Below are 17,337 nucleotides of genomic sequence, written 5' to 3'. Positions count from 1 at the left end.
TCTCAGGGTTGTTTTGTTTTGCATTTCCCTGGTGATTGAGGATGTTGAACATTTTTTCAGGTGTTTCTCAGCCATTCAGTATTCCTCAGTTGAGAATTCTTTGTTTAGCTCTGTGCCCCATTTTTTAATGGGCTTATTTGATTTTCTGGAGTCTAGCTTCTTGAGTTCTTCGCAAATATTGGAAATTCGTCCCCTATCAGATTTAGGATTGGTGAAAATCCTTTCCCAATCTGTTGGTAGCCTTTTTGTCTTATTGACAGTGTCTTTTGCCTTACAAGAAGATTTTCAATTTTATGAGGTCCCATTTGTCGATTCTAGATCTTACAACACAAACCATTACTGTTCTGTTCAGGAATTTTCCCCCTGTGCCCATATCTTTGAGGCTTTTCCTCACTTTCTCCTCTATAAGTTTCAGTGTCTCTGGTTTTATGTGGAGTTCCTTGATCCACTTAGACTTGAGCTTTGTACAAGGAGATAAGGATGGATCAACTCCCATTCTTCTACATGATAACCGCCAGTTAAGCCATTTCATTTCTTGAAAATGCTGTCTCTTTCCCAGTGGATGGTTTTAGCTCTTTTTTTCAAAGATCAAGTGACCATAGGTGTGTGGGTTCATTTCTGGGTCTTCAATTCTATTCCATTGATCTACCTGTCTGTTGCTGTCTTTCTGGGAATTGAACTAAGGACCTCTGGAAGAATAGTCAGTCCTCTTTACCACTGAGACATCTATCCAGCCCATGAGCGTATATTTAAAATCATGAAATTTATGCTCAATATCTGTGAGTTATGTTTCTTTACATTTTATTACAAAATACACTTTATGGGTCACAAAGATGGAATAATTTAAAACTGTCTCTAAAAGTCATTTACTGTTTGCAATGCTTCAAACACTGCATGATTGTGCCACTACTCTGCTGTGTCTTATGTTTTCCAGAAGGAGTTTTGGTCAAACATGAATTTTATTCACTGAGGAAATATATAATGTTAATTATACTCTCAGGTTATATTTTCCCACAAAATACTGCAGTTTATTCTTTTGTCATCTGTTACCTATTTATTTTTACTTTCTGAATCATATTTTCAATTATTTTGCCTGTTTCCATTGTTTCTTTTATCATTTTAATATTTATTTTTACTTTAATTTGGCACATAAAATTCTATTAACGGAGAAATATGTAATCTTTTGATACATAATATGTTGTGAAATGTTCAGATTGAGGTAAATAGATGGATTGTCTCAAACGTCATTTTGAATAATCAGATCATGTAATGCTTTCTTTTAGCTTTGAAAGTGCTGTTTTACCATGTCTTGTAGTAGAATTCCAGAATCTACTGTCCTCAGTGTAACTTGAGCCAGTTGACCAACCTTTGTGAGCCTTCTTGCCTCTGCTTGTCTTTGTATGATGAACTTGTTTCCTCTTTCATTCATCATTCAGTTGTATTTCCTTACTCATTAGTAGTTTGAGAATTCTGCGTCTTACAACTTTGTAATAAGTAAAATATATTTTTTTCTCTAGATTGTTTTTCACCTTCAGAAATGATGAATTCCAACATAATTCCACCTTAAGTTTTGCCTTATTTTCTATCTAGATTTTAAAATATTTTAATACACTACTTCATAAAGAACTGCTTTGTTTTGGGTCATGGTTCTGGTAAAAGGGTGAGAGGTCACATTTGGGTGTCTTAGGCTCCTTGTGCAAACAATTCCATAACAAAAGATAATACAACTTATTTGTTACTTTTGTATCTAGCTGATCTCTCTGTGTTCTTACAAAGACACTGATTCAAAAGTGAGGCTACTTTTAAGTGACCTTGTGGAATTCTTACTACTTTCCAAAGTTTTCACCTCTAGTCCTTAGCCTGATTAGGTTTCCACCCTGATAACTATTTGAAAGGGTGATAGAATTTCAGCACTCGAAGCCTTAGAAGATTTCAAATCTCTACAGGCATAGACTTTACACTTGTTAGACATTTTGCAGTTGGTAGATTAAGTTATTCAATTATAAAATTTATAACATTATTTTCTATTATTTCATAAATTGTCAGTTATCATGGGATAAATATGTTATAGTGAGTAGGCAGTAAGAATCCAGTGTTTTGTCTTTAAGAAATAAATAATCAGTGGCCCTTACTTTTTGTCATTGTAGTTTCTGTATTTTATCAATGTTAAGTATTACCCTTTGAAATAAGTTAAGCTTCTTTGTATGTGTAGGTTTGTGCCAAACTCTTTTGATTACCCTATATTTCAGTCTCCATGGAAAGACAACCCATCCTTAATTTCTTTCTTTGTTGTTGTTGTTTGTTTGTTTGTTTTTAAAGCAGACTTAATTCATTTATTTTTCTTGTATAAAAACCCTTATGTGGTAGCCACAGCTGAACCCTGGGTCCTCTGAACAGAGACTCTGGTGTGGGTTTTCACTAGATGATCAGTGAATTCCTGATAAGGAGACTTGGTGAAGACAGCCTTTCCAGTGGTCGGGAGTCAGGTAGCTGCTAGTCTTGGAGATGACATCAATAGTGGCCTTGGCAAAGTTGCCCAGGATGGCAGTGCAGCCTCTGGCTGAAGTGTAGGATTCATCTATACTGGCCATCACCAGGAGCTTCTTGGGCATAGGAGCAGAGACAATGCCAGTGTTTCTGGGGACAGGGATGAGACCCACCAGCACAGAGCCACAGTAACCTGTCACCTTACATGGAACAGTTAGGGGCTTACCAATCTTGTTTCCCCAGTAACCTCACCACACAGGGATGATGGAATGCTTGGCCAAGATGATGGCCCCTCGGATGGCAGTGGGCAACCTCCTTGGAGCACTTAACACCATGACCAACGTGACCATTGTAGTCCCCAATAGCGACGAATGCCTTGAACTTGGTCTGCTTCTGCACTGGCATGATTTTTAGAACCTCATCCTTTAGGGATGCACCCAGGAAAAAGTCAATGATCTTAGAGTCCTTAATGGGCAGGGAGAACAGGTAGATCTCCTCCAAGGACTTGATCTTCATGTCCTTAACCAAGCAGCCCAGCTTGATGACAGGGATCCTCTCCTTGTTTTCAACTTTACCTCCACGAGCCCCGCGGCCTCGACCAGGGCCACCACCTTGACCAAGGCCCTAAGACTGCTCCTGAATCCTCCGTGCTGCAGCCTCCTAATCCTGGGCCCCCCGGGGCCTCCGGACCCTCCCGCTGCTGCACCAGATTCATCCGCCATTTGGTGTTTTCCCGAGGAAGAAGCTTAATTCCAATTTCTTAATTTCAATATTAAGTGAAACTAATCCTTATTTTCAGATGAAGTGTGCCTGTGCATGTGCCTGTGTGTGTGCCTGTGCGTGTGCTGTGTACTGGGCACTGTGGTTATAGGGACTGCACTCCGTACCCTGGGCAGAACCTTGTCTTCTTCTTTTAGCCTATATGCTCTGGAAGATCATTTTCAAGAGACGGAGGGTATTGTTTAGTAAATTCCTCAATCTAATCGAGTTACCTCAATGTCATGTATCTCATTTCTGATGAGATGTTAGCCCAATGATCAACTTCTTATTTTCTTGTGACATCATCAGTTTGAGATAATAATTCATTTTACATTTTTGGTTTTTCTGTGGAAGGAGTTTTTGCCTTACTGCTAGAAATGGAAGTCCCGCTGTTTGATATCAAGTGGAAAACATTGCTTAATATTGAGGGGAGAGAGCATCATCTTTGAATCTAGTAATTTCTATGTAGTAAGCATAGATTCAGTAAATACAATCAACTCCTCCTTGGGAAGAGCTGCAGGGGACGGAGACCAAGGTGAATAGCTCCACTTTGAAAGTTAGCCGTGGTAACTGTCAGAGGCAGCTGTATGAGGCACTCTCTCAGGAGTAGAATAAAAACAATAACCATGGTCAGGGTTACTGGATAAAATAAAAGGCATCCACTTAGATTTGGAGTTCTATGAAAGATGAATTTTACAATATAGGTTTGAAATTTTCTTTCATCTAGTCATGTCTTCTATTAATCATTTAAGGTATTATCAGATATAATGGTATCTATTATTTATAAGTACTATATTGTCATACAAGATTCTGGAAATTACTGCTCAACCTCACTGTGCAGGACTTAGGTCCTAGAGGATTCATCAGGAGGAAATTGGTGATTCTGTCAGGGTGAAGTGGAGAGTAAGACCCACCCACCCCATTCCTAACGTGAATAGTTTCTGCTCTTCCAACACAGAAACTATGCCACACATAAGGAACATTTCAAAACAATCCATTGCCAAAAGAAAACAATTTCTGGCTGATCCTTCTAATACATTCAAGACAAGTATTTTGTTCTAACCTTTGAAATTTATTGCTAATTATGCATTTGCCACTATTGAATGTCCCTAAGGGTCAAATAGGTTCAGTTTTTGTAGTTCATATATTCTGAAAATTTTTGAAAATGTCACCTAATCATGTTGAATGCTGAGTTATTGGACCCTGGCACTGTTTTGTTTTGACCACTTTATATAATTAATTCAAGATGATTACACATAGCTTGGGAAATATAAGCTTGATAGTACCAGCAGAAAGTTAGTAGAAATACTAAGAGGAGTTATTTGGCATAAAACAGTTTCTGTAAATTCAGAGTTTATGTCTTTATCTCCTCATACATTTGAGGCAAAATCTGAGCAGGTGTTTGTAGGTGTGACAACTTTTATTGGACATTATAGTGAAGGGAATTTTATGGCCTCTGAGATTTTTATGCAAGCTTTACATAAGTGTACATAAGTAAATCTTGTAACAGAACAAGGACAGACATACTAACACAATGTCCAAATACGTTTATCTACCTTTCTCTCTGATCAAATTCAGACTATATTTATGAAAATGAATTGGAGTTTCTGGAATAAGGGCTTAAATAGTCATCCCTTAAGGATAGATTTGAGATGCCTATCCCTTCATTAAAAAAAAAATCATGTTTCTAGTTTTCCCATCTGAACGTGTCCCTGACATCTGTGCAGCTCACTCACTACAGTACTACCTGGCATTAATCTCAACTGTGTACCCACCTCCTAGCATTCTGGGTTTTCCATCTCTATATAAATTTTTAAGAATTTTCAAATTTGTTTTTTGTTATCATGATAGATATTGGCCATTGTTTTCCATTACTATGAAAACCCATTTCATTTATTTTTACTAGAATTGCATCCAAATACATGACATATTTTTAAAGCAATGATTAAAGAATAGTTTCCCCTAATTCATCAAATGGCATTTCTTTCATATGTGAATGGCTATGTCTTGTTAATGGGTTCTGTGGTGTAATTTTATAATTAATATTTATATATTATCTACAGTATGTATTATTATGGATAAAAGAATTGTATATTATAAAATTGAATGTTTTAAAGCATTCAAGTAAACCAAAAATATTTCCTCAAAAATGTGTTGAAAGGATGTAACAATCCAGCATGTGATTTTAATTAATGTCCAAGTAACTAAAAATGTATTTAGTTCATAAAGAAAACATATTGACATCTAATTATGGATCATAGAATTTGGTGCAGCAAAACTGTTGTGCATCTGTTCAGTGAAAACATAATCATGGGGGATAAAAAACGGCACAACATATAATGGAAATGAAATAATGCACAAATAAGACCATTAAAAAGCAACGTGTGAAACCAAAGGGATTGGGATTTAGTTAGGGAGAAAGAGTGGAGCAGTAAACTGTGTTACTCTTGTGTGATGTAACAAGATAATCTCCTTTCTTGCTCCATGGAATTCAACCATGGGAAGGAGAAAAGCAGCACTGATGACATTTCTACAGTTTCATAGTTTCACACTAATATAAATTAAACTAAAGTTTATTTTAGATAGAGTTTTGTTTTTATTCCATAATGGCAATGACTACAAATGCTAAGAATGCTGGCTGTACTTTTTATCACTAGCCTAAACCACGTTTTTTTGTTTTGTTTTGTTTTGTTTTGTTTTGTTTTTTGTTTTTCTGTCCATGCTGATTAGCTAACTCTCACACTGCACATATAGAATTTCAGCATCCCACTCTCTGGTTTCTTATCTGCTTTCCTAAGTCCATGATGGATCTACTTTCTAATTTGTGGCAATAGGGCAATCTTGAGTCTGCATTGCCACCAAGGATGAACACAGCTTGTCTAACCAGAGGAGGTGACAAAATTAAACATGTTATATTTGGTGATATGTATGGTTATCCATATCCATATATGCTTTTAATAATGATTAATGAAAAGGAAGTCATTGATTTAAAAAGTATAAGAGAAGTATATGTGAGGGAAGAGAGAAATGAGTTAATTATGTTGTAATGTCAAAAAATAAAAGGAAAAATTTTAAAAATGTAACTGATATTGAGATCCCACAATAAATATTTTTGGCCAAATGAAAATTATTGTACATTAAGAAAGACCATGTTTCAGACTCATAATAAATATTTCTAAATAAGAAACAAAAGAATATGCATTTCTATAGCCTTTGGGTTGATGCTAATGATATTCATACAAAGACCTACAGTCTGAGGAGTACTGAGTCCCTTGATTTCTTAAAAATGTTCCTAAGGCAATATAGAACAGCATTTTCATAGCTATAGGCCTTACAAGCTTTCCCGGTATGTTGCGGTTCAGTTTGACTTCAGGTGCTGATAGCTTTTTCCCCATTCCATATATTTCTTATTGTCACCTCTACCTGGGCACTTCATATGCTAACATAGAAAAATTTACTGACTATCCTAGCTACATGCCCAATAGTCATCACCCACATGAGAAGTCTTCTTATTCATCTCTATGTGTTAGCACAAATGTTGCCTTGTGTCAGAAGTGGCTTTCTCATTAGTCTGTGGCAGTAGTCATCTCATTTCTTGGAGCTCTTTGCATTTTTCTTCTCTTACATTAATTTCTGCTTTGTGTATTGTTTATTATTTTTACTTTATAAACAACAAAAATCTTATTAGTTTGTAATGGATTTCAGAGCAGATTTTAAGTTTTATAACATTTTATAAAACAATGTTTTAGAAAAATCACAAAAAAATTATTAAAAACTATACAAGGACTTTTGTCATTAAATTGGTCATAAAAATAGTAATTATAATATGGTTATAAGCAATTAAATGTACATCATTCTGGCACTATGTGGATAGTCAAGATCTTAGCTCCTTGTTATAATGAGCTTCATTCTTATCCTTGTGAGATATTTCCATTCCCATTTTACAGGTGAAGAAACTGAGGGCAAAAGAAGATGAGTAGACTGTCTCTTCTGGAGAGGAATAGCTCAGGAATGACCACAGCCAATATATTTTCAGAGCTAAGAGGTTAGTTTCCTAAGTTCTTGGGTAGCAAAGAGTCTATAAAACAGAAAGACTTAAAATATAGGCAAAGTTTTGTAAGATGATATATGTAATACCTGGTCCAACTAAATAGTAAGCCCCATGAGCCATAGTATGAGAGGGTAGCTGTGAATATCTTTACATTTGAAACTCTGAATCGATTCCATGTATATGACATTTCATGTGCATGGCAAAACCAAAAGAAAGGCAAAGACAAGTGTCCTTAATTAGGGACAGTGGATTCTCTGCATCAGCACTTGCTTGATTGTCCAAAAATTAAGCAAAATCAACTAAATCTATGTTTCGCAAGCACCAGGTTAAGTTGCACCATCAATTTCATCTCTCCTTTAATGTGTGCTTTTTTAGAAGCTTTGGTTTAGTAGAGTGGACCAGATGATGGCAAAGCAGACCATATTGGTGGACAGCCTGAGTCAGTATTTACATTACCTTTTGATTAATTGCTTGAGAATTTAAGACACAAAACCAATACATTTTGATTATATCTCTTCCTACTCCACTCCCTAAGCTACTGTAAGATCAACTCCTGGTGCACCTCCCAACACCTTTCTAGTTTAAAATAAACCAGAGTACAGTTTGTTGTGGCCCCTATAGTCCTATATATGTGGGGCTGTCCTACAAGAGGCCACACCTTAAGGAAAACTGACCCTTCTTTCCCAGAATCCATCCACTGTAGCTCTTCAGTTAATCACGGAGCACTGTGAGCTGCTTGATCTTCCATGCTGGAATGTTGGTTGGAATGACCTTGCACAGCTCTTGTGCAGGCAAATGTAGTTGTGAGTTCATGGCTACAGTACTTCTTCCTTGTTTAGAGGATACTGTTTTGTCCAAACTGCTGGTCTTAATATCTTTCTGACTCCACTTTTTCTTTCAATGATGTTTGAGCCTTGTGGTAAATGCTGTAATTCAGATGTTCCATTTGTGGTTGAGTTTTATAGACAATTATTACATTTGGTTACTTGTGTGTGTGTGTGTGTGTGTGTGTGTGTGTGTGTTTTAACTTAACCACACAAAGAAACTTCTCCAGTGAGGTATGAGTGCCATGCTAATCTCTAAGTCTACATAAGTCTTGAGATATTAGTTTAGAGGGCAGTTTGATACTGTGTCTATTTAGCAAAAATACTAGGACAGTTTCCCCACTAGAGCTCTCCACTCCTGAGACCTTGGCAGTACTAGGCATGATTTCCTCCTTTACAGCAGACCTTAAATTAAATGAGAAATTGACTGCATATCTTCTTAGGTAGTGGAATGGCATGTTATCAATAAGACTCGGGCATTTGAATACTTGGTCCCAGGTTGGTAGATGTTTAGGGGAGGATTAGGTGTAGTGACCTTGCTGGGAGAAGGAGTATGGCACTGGTAGTGAGCTTGAGGTTTCAAGAGCCATTTGCCATCACTGTTCCCTGATTGTTTTCTGTGCTTCTTGTTTGTAGATCAAGAGGTGAGGTCTCAGCTGCTGTCCCAACCCCTGGCCAGCTGCTGCCTGAGCTTGATCACCATGACTTTTAAACTTTTGGAGGAGTAAGACTAAAGTAGATTCCTTCCCCCTAGAAGTTGTTTTATTTATGGTATTATAGCACAATAATAGAAAAATAAACTATTCAGTCCTATTGCATGCATGCCACCATGGTACCTGTGAGCATATTTTGCCATGCAGGTCCTCACAAGGTTCACAGCTATGGAAACCGACTGGTGATCTCCAACCCTTCAGTAGCTTGCATAGCATCTTCCAGTATTCAGAACTAACAGAAGACAGGGTAGATCCTGATCAATACAATTTTATTTCACTCTGTTCTATGACCAAAGTGTGTAATGTTTTCAGCAATAGATTTTATGAAGAATTTTAGTGTGGTAGGAAAGAACACAGCACCAAGGTTTTAAAAAAATAATGATAGCTGCTTGGGGAGTTAATAAAGGATATTTTAATTCAGCAATCAAGTCTTTTTTCTTTAATAAGCACAGAGATATATTCTATAGGTGTTTTTTTTTCTCTTTCGTTATTGGATATTTTCTTTATTTAAATTTCAAATGTTATCCCTTTTCCCTGTTCACTCCCCCACCAAATCCCCTATCCCAATCCTTACCCCAGGCTTCTATGAGGGTGTACCCCCACCCACGCACACACTCCTGCCTCCCCACCCTGGCTTTCCCCTACAATGGGACATCAAGCCATCACAGGACCAAGAGCCTCTCTTCCCATTAATGCTAAACAAGGTATCTGCTATGTATGTGGCTGGAGCCATTGGTCCTCCATGAGTATTTTAGTTGGTGGTTTAGTCCCTGAGATCTCTGGGCGGTCTGGAAGGTTGATATTGTTGTTTTCCCTATGGGGCTGCAAACCCCTTCAGCTCCTTCAGTCCTTCCCCTAACTCCTCCATTGGGGTCCCTGTGCTCAGTAAGATGTTTGGCTGAATTGTATCTTGGTATTCTGAGCTTTTGGGCTAATATCCACTTATCAGTGAGTGCATACCATGTATGTTACTTTGTTTCTGGTTTACCACATTCAGGATCATATTTTCTAGTTCTAGCCATTTGCTAAGAATTTCATGAAGTCATTGTTTTCATGAGGAACACCCTCATAGAAGCAGGAGAAGCAGGGATGGGTTAGGAGGAGGTTTCCAGGGGGAAATTGGGAAAGGAGATAACATTTGAAATGTAAGTAAAGAAAATATCCAATAAATAAAATAAAATAAAATGCAAGATTAAAAAAAGGAAATAATGAGTTTTGCAGGCAAGTAGATGGAAATATAAAATAACATTCTGAGTTTGATAACTCAGACCCCAAAGAATATGCATGGTATGCACTCACTGATAAGTGGGTATTAGCCAAAAAGTACAGAATTCCCAAGATACAATCCACACAATCCAAGAAGCCTAACAAGTGTAAGGCCCCAAGTAAGGATGCCTCAATTCCGCTTGTGAAGGAGAACAAAGCATTCACAGGAGGAGGTAGGGAGGGAGGGACTTTGGTAGAAAAGGGGACAGGTAGGGGAAGAAGAAAACAAAATCAGGTATTGGGGTAGGGTGGGGTGGGGAAAGGAGTGAAGCCCTGAGGTCCAGCAAAACTACTGAAACAGGCCACCTCAGGAGGTAGGAGGTGGGGGGAGACACTCTACAATGTAGTAGAGATCTGGGATGTGAGAGACTCTCAGGATTTAAAAGGAGAGACCTTATATGAAATGCCCTACAGTGGAGAGGATGTGTGAGATATGGAACAGTCAAATGGTAGACCGGGATGGGGATAAAGTCTTGACTGTAAAATAAAAAAGATTAAATAATAAATAAAAAGTAAAATTAAAAACAAAGAAAATTGAAGAAAAGAATAATAAAAATGATAAATAAAAATTCTCCAAAAGTGTATTCTTTTTGGTGTACTGAGAGTAAACTGTTTATGGAACAGTTCATAGTCAGATGAGAATCTTCAGGCTAGCCTACAGTGTACCCTGGGGAAGATTTTTCTTGTTAGTACATGTTCACAGCTCTGCACTTCTACATAACTTCTTTCATAATGCATGGTGGACTTACTCTGCCTTCAGTAATAAGTTATGTATACAATTACGAAGCAATTCTTCTAGTTTCTAGTTGATCACAGAACACTGGTTATAAAAGCCCCCAAATCAATATAAGACAATCTTATATAAAACAGTTTGTGCAGATAACATCAACATTTCATTTTGAATCATAGATGGGTTATTGTAGTCAAAACAATGTGAATGCTAGTATAGTGTATTATTTAAGAAATAATCATAAATCCACTTATCAGTGACTGTACACCATGTTTGTTCTTTTGTTCATTCGTCTAAGGATTTCATGAATTCATTGTTTTTAATAGCTGAGTGGTATTCTATTGTGTAAATGTACCACATTTTCTGTATCCATTCCTCTGTTGAGGGACATTTTGGTTCTTTCCAGCTTCTGGCAATTATAAATAAGACTGCTATGAAGATAGCAGAGATATGTCCTTACTACATGTTGGAGCATCTTTTGGGTATATGCCCAGGAGTGGAATTGCTGGATCCATTGTAGTACTATGTCCAATTTTCTGAGGAACTGCCAAACTGATTTCCAGAGGGGTTGTACTACCTTGCAATCCTACTAGCAATGGAGGAGTATTCCTCTTTCTCCACATCTTCGCCAGCATCTGGTGTCATCTGAGGTTTTGATCTTAGCCATTCTGACTGATGTGAGGTGGAATCTCAGGGTTGTTTTGATTTGCATTTCCCTGATGACTAAGGATGTAGAACATTTCTAGCTTGGAATGCCCAAGATACAATTCACAGACCAAATGAAGCTCAAGAAGAAGGAAGACCAAAGTATGGATACTTTGGTCCTTCTTAGAAAGGGGAACAAAATACTCATGGAAGGAGATACAGAGACAAAGTGTGGATCAGAGACTAAAGGAAAGACCATCCAGAGACTGTGCGACCTGGGGATCCATCCCATATGCAGTCACCAAACCAGACACTATTGTGGATCCCAACAAGTGTTTGCTGACAGGAGCCTGATATAGCTTTCTCCTGAGAGGCTCTATCAGTGACTGACAAATACAGAGGTGGATACTCTCAGCCAGCCATTGAACTGAGCACAGGATTTTTCAATGCAGGAGCTAGAGAAAGGACCAAGGATCTGAAGGGGTTTGCAGCCCCATAGGAGGAACAACAATACAAACCAGCCAGTACCCCCAGAGCTTCCAGGGACTAAACCACCAACAAAAGAGTACATATGGAGGGATCCATGGCTCCAGCTGCATATATAGCAGAAGATGGCCTTGTAGGACATCAGTGGGAAAAGAGGCCTTTGGTCCTGAAAAGGCTCCATGCCCTAGTGCAGGGGAATGCCAGGACAGGAAAGTAGGAGTTGGTGGGTTGGTAAGCAGGGGATGGAGGGATGGGATGGGGGTTTTCAGAGGGGAAACAAGGAAAGGGGATAATATTTGAAATGTAAATAAAGAGAATATCTAATAAAAAAGAAACAGTCATAAAGAAAAAGGCTTTGTTTAATATATGCATAGTTTAAAAACATTTATAATGTGACGATTGGCTTTACTTCAAAGATTGCCATGAGATAGGATGAGCTATGCTCCTATCCATATCCTAAAAATCGTTTTAGAAAATAAGTATTAAGAAGAAGCAAAGTTTCCAGAGGTAGAAAATGAAAATGCATCACTCTTCACTGTGAGTGGTTTGCAAAACCTGCAAACCAGTCTCCTGTGCATGGCTCGGATGGGAGTGAACTATTCACTGACAACTTGGTAGACGAGAAGAAAATTGGACCAACTTCAGAAAGTTGGACTTTACACTTAAAAACCTGTTTTATGAAAGGGAGCCTCTTCTATGGAGAAGTTTTGAGAGAAAACAAAGTTGGCTCTGTTCCCTCTTCCTTTGTGTTTCCTGCCCATATTTTCCTTGCAGACCACTAGACATTCTCCAACCAGACCACTCTATGACTAGCATTGTGCTATTTCTGTTTGATACAAATAAACAGATAAAACAATTTAGAGACTCAAGCTGATTTATCTTTTGTCTCTAGTCTTTGCTGTTATGTGTACAAATAAATCCATGTATGACACATATCCTACAACGCCACCATAAGTTCTATTGACTATATTTATTTAATATATTTAGTTAATTTAATGACCAAGAATTAAAAAAAAACTTCACTTCAAAAATCCCACTTAAACACTTTGGGATACTAATTTAAATTCACTCTAAAAGTTTCCACATTGAAAGTTCCAAGTTAGTTCATTCTTGAAGTTTGTCTTGTTGTGTAAGAACACACTTCCTTGTGTAGGCATCCTTTCTTAGATCTAATATAAACCCTCTGTATTACATTTTATTCTTTTCCTTTTGTTCTGGCTCTAGCAATGTGAAGAACAGATGGCCATCTTCTGTCACTACTTCACTTTTTTGTAAGAAAAAGTAAACTTCCGCCATGTAGTTAATGTAAAACTCCTTCTCAGACCAGAAGTTGGGGCACACTGAAGTTACTTGATATCTTCAGTTCTGCTCTTCTCTTCTAAACCCATGAAACAATATTCAAATAGATAACCTCATTTTCTTTGAAATTAACCAAATACTGAAGTGCAAAAATGTAGGCAATTGGTTAGATCTCTTAATTTTAGCACAGACTTTTTCTTTTACATTTGGGTTCTGTTATATAACTACATAACTACAAACGAGATGATTAACCTGAAGAATCACTACTAACATTTGTAAATTCATCCTGCCATCAGATGATCAGTCCAAACGTCCCAGATACAATGTTTCTGCTCAGTTCCGATTCATTTAATCATTTTAAAAATGAAAATATGAGAATATAGTGTTTGGAGTTTGGTGAATCAAATTTAAAATTAAGTAATATGGTCAAGAAGTTATATACATTGGTTGGCTTGAAACACGACAACCAACTGTCCAAGAACATGAAAATACCTCTTGTTAGAAACAATGCAGATAATTAGAATACAGTGTGATTAGAAGAGCGTAACAGGTTACTTATTTCAATTTTTAAAGTCAGAAATACTTTCTTGGGGGAACGTGGCACCACAAGTGAATTATGAACAATAACATAGTCATAAGGAATGAGGGAAAATAAAGCTGCTAGAAAAAAACATAAGAATGGACAATGACTGGATGACTAGGGATCAACTTGGCACACTAGAGGCTGACTCTTTTTTTTTCTCAATTTTTATTAGATATTTTCTTCATTTACATTTCAAATGCTGTCCTGAAAGTCCCCTATACACTCATCCCCCTTGCTACCCTACCCACCCACTCCCACTTCTTGGCCCTACCGTTCCCCTGTACTGAGGCATATAAAGTTTGCAAGACCAAGGGGCCTCTCTTCCCAATGATGGCTGACTAGGCCATCTTCTGCTACATATGCAGCTAGAGACACGAGCTCCGGGGGGTACTGGTTAGTTCATATTGTTGTTCCACTTATAGGGCTGCAGACCCCTTCAGCTCCTTGGGTACTTTCTCTACCTCCTACCTCTCTACATTGGGGCCCTGTGTTCCATCCGGCGTTCCATCAGATAGAGGCTGACTCTTAGTGAAAGGAAAGGATATGGTAGGAAGGGCAACAGGGAAGGACCATGACAAGTAGGACATTGGTATACTAGTGTTGGACATTAAAGTGTTATTCTGCATATATTAGGAAGCTATTATACTGTGTGTGTGTGTTCAGGAGCTGACATCATTCAGCTTTAGGTTTGACTAGTTTATCTAGGATTTTTCTTTTCATCAAGGGAAGAAAAGGTCTAGAGACAAAACTTATATATATGAAAACATTTTTAGGGACAATGGCTTTGAGGATTAACTTTGTGCTGAAATCTTGTGTAGGCACTTTCTAGTACTATGATCTTGATCATAAATAGTAATCAGTGCAGAAATACAGCTTTGAAATTGATAAAAATATAAGAAAATTTAAAGAGGACACCCGGGATAGAATATTGTTCATCAATACTGACTTGAAGGGAAAAAATTTGAAGTTTAATTTTTTTTTGTTTTCTAAAGTTTGGTGCACTTAGATACTATTTTCCACTAAAATCGCTGGTATCAGCCCACACTTCAGATTTCAAAAGATACTATCGATGATGGATTATTTAATGAAGAAGTTGTATCCCCTTTAGTATTCTAAAAGTTTTTAAAAACATAGTAATATATTGTTCCTTGAAGAGCTGACTATAGAATGTCTAGAGATATGTTTATTATTATATAGTACAAATACTAGACATGTTAAAGTCTTTATTATTCTATGTGAATGTCTTTTAAAAGACCAAGAATCAGAAATTGTTTACTTTTTTCAAATAATGTAACTGGATAGGTTTTATTTTCTAAATGTCATTTCTAATATTTTATTTTTTTTATGCTAGCTTTATTTTTTTTAATTAGGTAATTTCCTCAATTACATTTCCAATGCTATCCAAAAAGTCCCCAGTACACTCCCCCCCCCAGTCCCCCACCCACCTACCCCCACCCCTTGGCCCTGGCATTCCCCTGTACTGGGGCATATAAAGTTGGCAAGTCCAATGGGCCTCTCTTTCCAGTGATGGCCTACTAGGCCATCTTTTGATACAAATGCAGCTAGAGACAAGAGCTCTGGGGTACTGGTTAGTTCATAATAATGATCCACCTATGGGGTTGCAGTTCCCTTTAGCTCCTTGGGTACTTTCTCTAGCTCCTCCATTGGGGGCCCTGTGATCCATCCAATAGCTGACTGTGAGCATCCACTTCTGTGTTTGCTAGGCCCCAGCATTGTCTCACAAGAGACAGCTATACCTGGGTCCTTTCAGCAAAATCTTGCTAGTGTATGCAATGGTGTCAGCGTTTGGAAGCTGATTATGGGATGGATCCCTGGATATGGCAGTCTTTAGATGGTCCATCCTTTCTTCACAACTCCAAACTTTATCTCTGTAACTCTTTCCATGGGTGTTTTGTTCCCAATTCCAAGAAGGGGCACAGTGTCCTCACTTTGGTCTTCGTTCTTCTTGAGTTTCATGCGTTTAACAAATTGTATCTTATATCTTGGGTATCCTAAGTTTTTGGGCTAATACTGAAGTTGCCTCATATCTTTTGTTAAAGAGAGTGCTGATAAGAAAACAACCAGGAAAGAAAGGTAAGTGTTATAGTGCTCTATCTCAGTAGTTATACTTTTAATCATAGTCCATTAATTTTGAAACAACTACTTGTATTGATGAAGTAATTCTAAATGAGAGTAGCCTTTGTGTTCTGCATACTCATTCTTATTCAACTCATTTAATATGATAAACTTATGGATATGAAAGAGACCATCAGAAAGCCAACTGCAGAAATGTGCATAGTTTAATGCCTAATGCATATTCCTTTCAGTTGAAGTAGAAAATGATTTTGATGGACTAACTAGGAATTTCTAAATGAAGGTAGGGAGTCAAAATTTCCCAAATATGCAGGAAGTAGTTCTGATTGGAAGCATTATAGGGTCCAAAAATCTGAGGAGAGAAATAATTTTACATTTGCTTTAGAGGGATGCTATTTATCTCTATTGGCCAACATTACATTGAAACAACAATTTGATTTTGATGGCTATGTATCTTGCCATTCTGCTATGCATGATTTGAACAGCTTGATATATGTATGCCATCTTGCATTGCTTTCTGTTTGTAAAAGACACAATTGTATTAATTTTCATTGATTCACACACTGACTTGGTGGAGTGTGAGCCTGCATTCAGGCTTATCTCTGAGGATATCCCAGCCTTTCTCAGCAAAGCCTGGGATAATTATTTTGAGTTTTAAGTAGGGTCCATGCATCAGATCCCAGTGCTTAATAAATGCACAAGTAATGCCTATCTCATGTCTATTTGTCTTATAAAATATCTTCAATACTTTTCCAATATCCTGGGAAAGAGCAGGTGAGCATTTCTACTTGGCTAGCAGAGTTGTATGTGCAAAATTATCCAAACATTTAGACATTAACTAACTATAGTGATCATCAGCTTTTGTGGTATACAATTTTTGAAGAATGGCAGAGATACTGGGTGAGGGCCATCTACAACAAGCTATTTTATTTTGTAATCTAAACAACTAAGTCCAACATAAAAAGTGTAATTTCATTTCTAGCTAAATATAAATTCTTCTGCAATAAATAAAATGCAAGTATATAAAAATTGATTCTGACAGGCTAGTTGGCTTTTTGTTAATTCATATCATAAAAAATTAGGAGTAGCTCAAATGTGGTTAATTTACTTGTAATGTAACTGAAAATACAAGGTATATTAAATTTTATTTTCCCTTTATTTTTTGAGACATGGTTTCAAACAGCTCTGACTGGCTTGGAAGTTATGTTGTAGATGAGCCTGGGCTTAAATTCACAAAGATTGGCCTCCTTCTGACATCTGAGTGTACCACTATGTCTGGCCTGACTATTATTAAGTTTTAATAAATCTTTATTAAGAATAATCTTAAATAAAAATTTAACACATCAACATCAGATGCAATGTCTATATATTTCAGAAGCATACCTCAGAGACAAAGGCAG

The 17,337-nt window shown here is 37.2% G+C and overlaps 1 pseudogene; it reads right to left on the bottom strand.

Annotated features, from left to right (window-relative positions):
* Nucleotides 1–2,356: 2,356 nt before the first annotated feature.
* Nucleotides 2,357–3,209, bottom strand: LOC110308613 (small ribosomal subunit protein uS5-like; annotated as a pseudogene).
* Between the last annotated feature and the right edge of the window lie 14,128 nt (nt 3,210–17,337).

Source organism: Mus caroli, unplaced genomic scaffold (genome assembly GCF_978045245.1).
Source record: "Mus caroli unplaced genomic scaffold, Mus_caroli_1 scaffold_15, whole genome shotgun sequence".
NCBI classification, from domain to species: Eukaryota; Metazoa; Chordata; class Mammalia; order Rodentia; family Muridae; genus Mus; species Mus caroli.
This window is presented reverse-complemented; position numbering and strand designations above follow the sequence as displayed.